The sequence below is a fragment of the Typopeltis vanoorti genome, chromosome 5 (assembly GCF_054136105.1).
Source record: "Typopeltis vanoorti isolate ZY-2024b chromosome 5, IOZ_Tvanoo_1.0, whole genome shotgun sequence".
Lineage (NCBI taxonomy): Eukaryota > Metazoa > Arthropoda > Arachnida > Uropygi > Thelyphonidae > Typopeltis > Typopeltis vanoorti.
The window spans coordinates 71,421,302-71,431,024 of record NC_143553.1 but is presented as its reverse complement, the minus strand read 5'-3'; positions in this window follow the sequence as shown (position 1 = coordinate 71,431,024).

The following is a 9,723-nucleotide window of genomic DNA, read 5'->3' as shown; positions in this document are numbered from 1 at the left end:
GCTTTGATAAGATCACACCTGGATTACTCTGCGCAAATTTGGTGACCCAGGTTCCAAGGGGATAAAGAAGCTGTGGAAAGGGTGCAAAGAAGAGTTACCAAGATTATATCTGGATTATGAGATTTAGATTATGGAGTCAGATTGCCAATATACGGATTGCAGACTCTGGTTAACAGGAGAAAGGGGGGAGATGATATGATAGAGGTATATAAACTTTGGAGTGAGTGCAATAGGACATCATCTGATGAAATGTTTCGTTGTATGGGGGAGAACACGGGAGCATCCATGGAAGTCAAGTTCGTTCACGGTCAAGAAAGCGGCAAGAGCTAGAGAGCAGTGAATGATGGAAATAGTGTGACTTTAGGGGTAGTGACTGCATATAGTGTGAACAATTTTAAGGAAAAACATGAAAGCTGATTTGGGTGATTTATAGCCTCCCTCGATGAGCACTTTACTCCCTGGAAGTCTCAGATAATAATAATAATAACTTTGTAGAGAGGCCTGTGTGAAACAAATACCACCTAGAATGTTTATTTGAAATGGCTGAAGGATACCGGTTTGTACGATAGAAGAAAATTACAGGATAGAGAAGATACTACATACCATATCACAAGCAATATTATTATTATTATTATTATTCGTGACACCTCCAAAGAGTCCGAAGACTCATCGCGGGAGGACACCAACTGTACAACTCTCCGTCTCCACTACTACTACTACACAGAACATCTACTTCCAATCACCTACATCAACGCCAGTTACCTCCCACCACCATCAAAACAGCTAGTATATTTTTTGTCTGTAAATTGCGTGTGTTTTGAAAGAACAATTTGTCTGTATGCGGGATGAAAAACACGAGTTTCTGGGAGAAAAAACCCTGCTACCTTCGTATGAGATCGGCTAACTCACCTTCAATTGAAAAAGTCCATATAAGATTCCTCCCCTCATGACGAGAATCGAACTTAGACCTTTTCTAATCGAAGGACGCAACGTACCGTCGTTCTTCCAATTGCGCTACGGAGGCGCTTAGCTTTGCAAAGCTTTGTAAATCCATTTTCTCTATATTTCAGCATCGAGTACAAAAAAGAAGAAAGATCATACTAAAGCCAGTTATAAAAAATGTATTCCCACTTTCACCAAATTTTCATTCTACAAAACATTTTTCTTCAAAGTTCATCATGAGGTTTACCAACCAAAATGTGGGTTCTGGCAGGAACCTGTCATTTTAGTAAAAAAAAAAAACAGAAACAATTTAACTCATGATGATTTATTGTAAAAAAGTGGAAGAAGTCTGGATTGTTTTGAAAGAAGGGAGGCCACAGATTCCTGTAATAAATGAAAATGCACTATTTTTGCTAAATGAGGAGAAGCTAAGTAGAATACAAACAATCGTAATTATTATAACTATGTATACCATTTAGACATACAAGCGTGACTATATATATGAAAAAAAAAATGCATTGAAAATATTATGACAATGTTCCATCAATACTTTAAGATGTAATCACGAACTCTATCCTTTTGAAAATGCTGAACGCAGAGGAATAGGAGTCCTTAGGAATTCACTTCTCATTAAACTAACCATTAACCAAGTCATTCATCTAGATGGCTATACAGGAAAATTTTTTATTTTTATGTGTGTGTGTGTGTGTGTGTGTGTGTGTGTGCGCGCGTGCGTGCGTGCGTGCTTGCGTGAGAGAGAGAGAGAGCATACCAAAAAAAGAATAAATAAAATCAGCTAATGATACAATATCTGGAATACTAGAAGCCATCTTTAAGAAATCAAAATGTGCAACCAAATAACGATATGTTAAAATGATTAACAATTTATATTATTAAAAAATAATAATAATGAAATAAGAGTAAAAAATGAACGCAATTATTGTTATGCAACTATTCTTATGTAATTAGAAATAAACATGAAAAAAAAAACAGTCCCACATATGTAATAAGAAATGCCTTAAATATAAAATAATTTAATAAAATGATCAAAACAAAACCTTGGTATTGGTATTTAGGGTCTAGCTACTCACTGAGTAGCTAGACCCTAAAACGCCACTTCCACTGAGCTACACAGGCTTTTAATTTTTAAGTAAAAAGCGAATTTTATCGCCTAGTCTGATACAGCTGTCGCTACTTATTGATAGTCCGAAAAGTTTTAAATATTTCGGAGCGGGTTTCCCAGATCATGGTATTAATGACATATACCTGTTACATTAAAAAAAATCTGTGTGTTTGAATTTAGCAGTATAAGACATTAAGAAACATGCATTTTATTTTAGGAGTGGTACATGGCGATTTATTATTAGTTACTTATAACTGATCATTTTCACGTTTTCAGATTACTTACGAAAACATATCAGATAATATCTTTTGCCATTATAAACAATGAGAGCAAAAACATCCAGAAGTCATAAAATCTCTGAATAAAATAAAAACCGTGAGGTCTATACACATAGCTACATTAGTGGGCTTTCTGTTTTGGATTTGTTCCAAACCTTATGGACAGGATCAATGATGTCGCATGGTTCAGCAGCAAACAATCGAAAAACATGTATTAGTTTTTTTTTAATTCATGTAAAAACATTGAATATTTTTAGAGAAAAAAAAACAGCTGATGACTTTTTATTCTCGTATAGAGTAGGTGTGGGCCGTTTTAGCCCTATCAAACTTTTGCAGACTGAGTGCACAGTTCCATCTCCACTGGTGTCCAATCAGAGATAGCTGGCCAAAGGCTATCACTAATTTAAGCAGCTTGCAGTGAAGTGACTGCTCAACAAATGCCGCCACCTCGCGGTCCCTGACCCTAGCACAATATTTTTAATAATGTAGGTTCTACGGCCGATTTTCGTCAGTTTACGAGACGAAAACCCCGAGTTTCGGTGAGAAAAATCCGCTTTACCTTTTTTCTCAAAATGTTTCATTAGCTTATTTCGTCATGTACGTTGGCATATATAGAAGTTGGAAAGCAATTTTACTAATACCTCCGTAGAGTTTGAAAAACAAGATTTGTACCATTTGACTGGAAAATATGAGTTCGATTCTCGTCGTGACAAGAGGAATCTTTATATGGAAGGTGATTAGCCAATCTCATGCTGTAATAGCAAGGTTTTCGTCTGGCATGCAGGCAAATCGGCCGTGAGAAAACGCAATTTACAGACGAAAATACCATTGGCAGTGGTGGTGCAGTTGAAGGATTAAGTAGATGAGATGGTGATTTGCATGTAGTGTGCCCTCCCATTATGAGTTCTTGGAGGGATCACATAACATTAAATCCCCCCCCCCCCCAAAAAAAAATTTAACAAATTTTTCTATTGTTTACTCATTGCTGCCACATCATATGACATTACTGGTCCTGTCAATTCGCTACTGCGCATGTATTTATTTTACAGAAAGATGTTGGAAGTTGTTTTTCTACTTGGTTAGACCATGAGAAAACACGTGAAAAGAATTAAATTAAATAAATTTAGTTTAATCCTTTATTCAAGTGTAAACAAACAAAGTTTACACCTGAAGTATCTTCAGGACTAAGGCAACTCGTGTTAAAGGCAGAACAAGCTCTCATCACTCCTTATCTTAGTATCTTCCATAATGCAAAGCACATCTCCTTGAGGACAAGTATAATGCTATGCATTAAGGGAAGGGCCATACCCAGACCAGTTTCAACCGTCATTGAGGTCTCGTCAGTTGTAGCCAGACCCACAGGTAGTGATACTAAGGTGGAAGCAGAGAAATTTAATAATGTGACACCTTTTGACAACTCGTATAGGTAAATATGGCTTCATTTCTTCCACTTTAGTATCACTACCTCTGGCTCTCACTGACAAGACCTCAATAAAGGTCAAAACTGGTCTGGGTTGTTGCCCTTCCCTTAATGCATAGCATTATACGTCTGCAAGGAGATGTGCTTTGCATTATGGGAGATACTAAGACAAGGAGTGATGAGAACTTGGTCCACCTTTAACACGAGTTGTCAGTCCTGAAGATACTTAGGGAGAAAACTTTGTTTGCTTACTTGTATAAAAGATTAAACTAAATTTATTTTAAGTTACTGTATAAAATTACTTCCTAGTACACCACTTGCGCTCTCTAAAGGGGGAAAAAAATTGAGTATTCTGTCGCAAAATAAGTTGCAGTCAACAAAACACAGTTTGTTAGATGAAATGAGTAGGATAAAAAAAAAAGAGTACAATTATTCGCAGCATTCCACAGAATCAGGATAACTGACTCATGATTTATTTATACACATCTGGCCTGCACTTTATATTTTATAGCTCCTCCTACTCTCACAATATTCCTTCCACATCTTCTTATGGTCTCTTCTTTAATAAGACTGCACACCCATTTCAATCCCATCATATTAGTTCTTTAAACTAACACATTTGGACATAGCATCATTTTGGAGCTTCCCATGCATTGCTGTCCTTCCCGTTCAGTAACTGATACCATGATCGATATACAGGGTGTTCGGGATAAATTTGACATATTTATAATTAATTATATTTTTCCGTAAGTTACATGTATTAACACACACTTCTCTTCATTTAAAAGTTTGGACCCTTCTTCATTCATATACAAGATGTCAGAAAGGATGGATAGCTGGAACCCACCTGAATCATGGAAGAGAATAACTTGTATCATGATGATTCGTGCCCGCCATCAAAATAAGGATATTACGACTGCTGCCCAATGCTCCCTGAATACAGTAAAAACAATCAGGCATGAACTAGAGACTTGCAATGGTGACTACGAGGATGTAGCAAGAAGAAAGATCCCTAGCAGACGATCTGATTGCGTTCGTACAGCAGAATTCCTCGCAAATCTGCAGGAACAGGTGTTGAAGAACCCTGGCATTGGAATTCGGGCTTTGTTCGTGGAGTTGCTAACTGTAGTCAAGCCCTGGATAACAAGGGTAGCCAATGGTAGGCCGTATGTATGGCAGCAGGATTCGGCCCCTTGCCACACCTCTGGGAAAAGTCAAAAATGGTTGTCTGAAAATTTCTACGACTTCACCAGTCCAAATGTTTGGCCTCCAAACTCCCCAGACCTTAACCCCATGGATTATTTTGTATGGGGCGCAGTTGAAAAAGACACCAATCGCACTTCCAGTAATACAAAAGCCCAGTTAATGGATAAAATTAAAACAGTTTTTGCGGCCCTTCCCAGTGAGACTGTAGCATCAGCTTGTTCGAGGTTCCGAAGCAGAATTGAAGCTGTGATCGATGCTAATGGTGGTTATTTTGAGTAAATATTGTTGATAGTATTGTAATTAACTCTGCCTGTAATGTTTTTTTGTCAATTCATTAAATTTAATAGATACAAAGAAGATTTTCTTTTTCCTTACGAAACTGTCAAATTTATCCCGAACACCCTGTATAGTATTCTCCTGAGTTTATCAAAAGATTTCACCAGCTGCATATTATCACATTAGGAAAACGTTTCATAGCCCACATAAAATGGATTCAAGGACTGACTGCTTGTTTAAATCCAGATCCACTACCTAAATCAGTGCTGTCCCAAAATTGTTGGTATAATCAAGACGTGGTTAGATAAGGATGACATCCTGATAGGAAGAGAGATGAATTCCTGTCAGGATGTCATCTCTGCGAAGACAGGAAAATACAGGAGGAATACTCTTAATGGAAGCTGTTGAATTGTGCCCACCTGATGTTGACTTCCAGTTTGTAGGTAGTTTTAAGCATTGACACACGAGTTGTCCCTTTGGCAGATTCTTCTGCAACCTTGTCCTCATCCTGTTGGAACAAGCTTGAGTTAATCATCCATTAGTGTTGTTGCCTGTACATCAATTAAATTGCTGATATTCTCTTCTAAGTTCATGATATCAATGATTCAGTCCATACACCTCTTCATGTAGTTGGTCTTAAAAGCCTTGATTAGCCTCTGATTGCATGGCAGGATAAGGGAGATAGTATAAGGAGGAAAAAACATGACCTCTACATCTTCACATGCATAGCCTTGTTCATCACTTGGGTGTCCTGTGCACTGTCTAGCATGAGGAGCTCCTTTTCCTCCAGGTACTTCTTGACTTTAGGGATGAAGCAGTGCTGGAACCAGTTCATGAAGTTCGTCCAGGCTTGCATCTAATTTTCCACACAGAACCCAAGAGCTCAGAGAACATAAGAAATATTTCATGTACAGGATGTGGATTCTGTGTGGAAAATTAGACCAGAAATTGTCATATGGCCTACTGCAAACTACCTGCATAATTGTTAAAGCCTGGGTTCAATGACCAGAGATGTTATGAGACATCTTCCAGAATAATGCTACTTCGTCAGCACTGAAAACCTATTCAGGTTTATATCTCTTTTCGTTGAACTTCTTCATTCAGTTGTGTAAAGTGGACCATAGCAGTCTCATGATCAATTGAAGCAGACTTACTGGTAATCTTCATACTGCAGTGAATAATTTCTCTTGAATTTCTGGAACCAACCTTTGCTGCTTAAATCACTTGTAAAAAAAAACAACTGCCTTACCAGAAGTCATATCATTGTTCACAGGTATTTTTCTTATGCTGGTCTTGGATTGACATCATACATCATCTTTAACGTCACTTTATCACACACACATAAGCTGTATATTTAGCAGTAAGAATGTCAACAGTTTGCACTGCCTCTGATCTGTTTCCATGTGTATTGTACAACACTTCTGTTGATACCAAACGTGTAGCCTACAACCATGTGAGCCCTTCCAAACATGCATCTAGAATCTGCGCTTTAGTCTGTCATAATTTTCTTGGCCCTTTTAGGCTTTTGTCCATCACTAGATGCACTTCATTTAGAAGCCATGTGTTGACATTTGCACAGTAATATTTTAAGCACAAATAGCCTAAAACAGACATATACAAAGCTCACAAATTATCTTACTTGGATGATGTTTACTAAAAGTGCACGATTTCAAAACTGCCAATGCAAAAAAATGAATCTGAGAATATGGAGACCAGACTGAATATATACACTACTTGGAAAGAAGTCAACAGACACTCCCATGGGCAAGGTGAATGGTGCCATGTAACGAGTTACGTGTTTGTAGCTGGTAAGAATTGGAGGAATATGATGCCCCCCAAGTGAGTGCAATTGTGTCCAGGTGAAATGGCTGAGAAGGGAACTGACAGAGTTTGAAAGATGTGTTGTGATAGGATGCTATGCTGCAGGCCTATCTGTTCAGCAAATTGGGCCATCTGAGGTCAACAATCAGTGATACCATACTGAGATAGAAGTGCAGGAAATTAACTGCAAGTGATACCTGGAGTGGACGACTCACCACATTAACCAAATGTGACTGTAGGGTGCAGGGGTGCACCAGTAGTGTCTGGCACCTGTGTGCAAAACTTTAGTTGCTGCCCCTATCCCCCCCTCCAATAAAAAAATCACTTTAAAAAAACGTTTTTTTAAAGTATTTCCTCCTCTTTGGCACCTGTGTGTGTTGCACACATTGCACATATGGTGGCGCGCCCCTGGTAGGGTGTGCTTTGAAGGATAACATGTAAAAAACGCCATTCATCAGCTGACACACTGAATGCAGAGTTCCAGTCATTGACGGGAACACAAATCAGCATATAAACATTCAGAACCAAGGCTTACAATATGGATTTCCATGGTAGGAATGCAATACGGAAGCCCCACAATATACCACAACCAATATGCAGCATTATCTTCAATGGTGCAAGGAGCAGCATGTACATAGGGATGTAGCAAATGTCCAGTGAACATCTCTTACCAGAGTGTGTAACCACAACTATGAAATTCTGAGGTGGCAGTGTGATTGTATGGTTCTGTTGTTCCTCAGAGCTGTGTTTGTAGTACTATGAACATTGAACTCCGAGAGGTATCTGAACATTCTGGACAATTAAATGCTTCCTATTTTAATTGTCCAGAATGTTGGCATTTCTTTCAGCAAAACAATGCACCATGTCATAAGGCTGCTGCTGCTGCTGTAACTGCGTGGTATGTGGACATGAACGTCACTACACTTGACTGGTCTCCACAGAGCCCTGATCTCAACCCTATTGAACATGTAGGATAAACTGGAGAGTTGGATGAGGTCAAGGGACATTTGAACAACAATCCATGACCACATTATATGCCTACAGAAAGAATGGTCAAAAATTCCCATTGTTGCTATCATACACTTGTGAAAAGTATGCCCTATATTACATTTCAAACAGTAAGCGAAAGTGACAATGATTCGATCAACTGTTATTCTACTGGCCTGACCTCTAGTGAAAAAAAAAAGCCTACATCAAAGCTATATTCTATTTATAACATAACATCATCAGAGAACAAATTCATATAGATAGTTTCAATATAGCAAACGTAGTGGTCTAAATCCATGATTTAACAAGAGTGTTATATCAGAGTTAGAATTCTGGATTGCTTACACTCCTCATTATAATTAACTCTTAGACCAAAAGATTAAATGGGTAGAACATGTGTCATCCATATTCTTGGGATTTTTAGATCACCATTATTGTTAAGATTAGTGGTTGATAAGAATTTCACAGGCCTACTTAAATTTATGCTCATACCACGTTTTGGTGTGATGTAAACAATAGGTGCCTTTCCTGTCAATTCTATGTAGAGTATTCATTGCAGGAACATAAAAGGCATATTAAATTTAATAACTATGGTAAATCTGGCTTTTCTCATCATGCCCTGAATACTCTACATAGAATTGGCTGGAAAGGCACTTACTGTTTACATCACACTAGAACATGGCATGAGCATAAATTTAAGGAGGCCTGTGAAATTCTTATCAACCACCCTAATCTTAACAATAATGGTGGTCTAAAAATCTCAAGAATATGGATGGCACATATTCTACCCACTTAACCTTCTGGTCTAAGAGTTAATTATAATTATGACTGTAAGCAGTCCAGGATCCTAGCTCTAATATAACTCTTGTTAAATTATGAATTAGGTCACCAATTTTTGCTGCATTAAAACTATCTACATGAATTTGTTCTCTGATGATGTTATAAATGTAGCTTTGCAGTAGGGTTTTTTTTTTCACTTGAGGTCAGAGCAGTAGAAAAAAAGCTGATCAAATCGTTGTCACTTTGGCATACTGTTTGAAATGTAATATAGCTTGTTTTTGTATATATATGTTTATACTCCAGATGATGACCTTGATATGAAGGTTGAACCATCAGGAAATTAACGTAATTATTCCTAACACGGTTGTAGTGTCCATAATTTTACTGAAATGAATGCTGATCACTATGTAGTACTAAAGGAAAGAAAAGAATTACTTCTGGAGTGTTTTCTATGAGGACATACTGAAGGTTTGTAGATCAAATGGCAAAGAAATTATTCAATACATGACAGGACAAGATAGAACAAAAGGTCACCATTAAAAATAGTGTAAGAGTGTATGTAACAAGAACTAAATTTTTTCAGAGTACTGAACTGAGTGGAATGGACTGATAGATGAGTGCCCAACGGTATGGTTAGAAATAGACTTGAGTGATAAGCCATAAGGCTCAATAGAGGTTCCCATGTAATAATAATAATAATATGCATTAAAATAAAATTTCTATGCAATTATTACCCCCTTCAGGTTCATCAAGTAATGAAGTGGTATCTGATAGTGTCTGAAAATGAAATATTAGAAACATTAAATGTGAATGATCCTTTGTCTCATCTAGCCAGGGCCAAAATTAATTTTATCACATAAAGACATTTGTACATAATAGATGTAAATTAA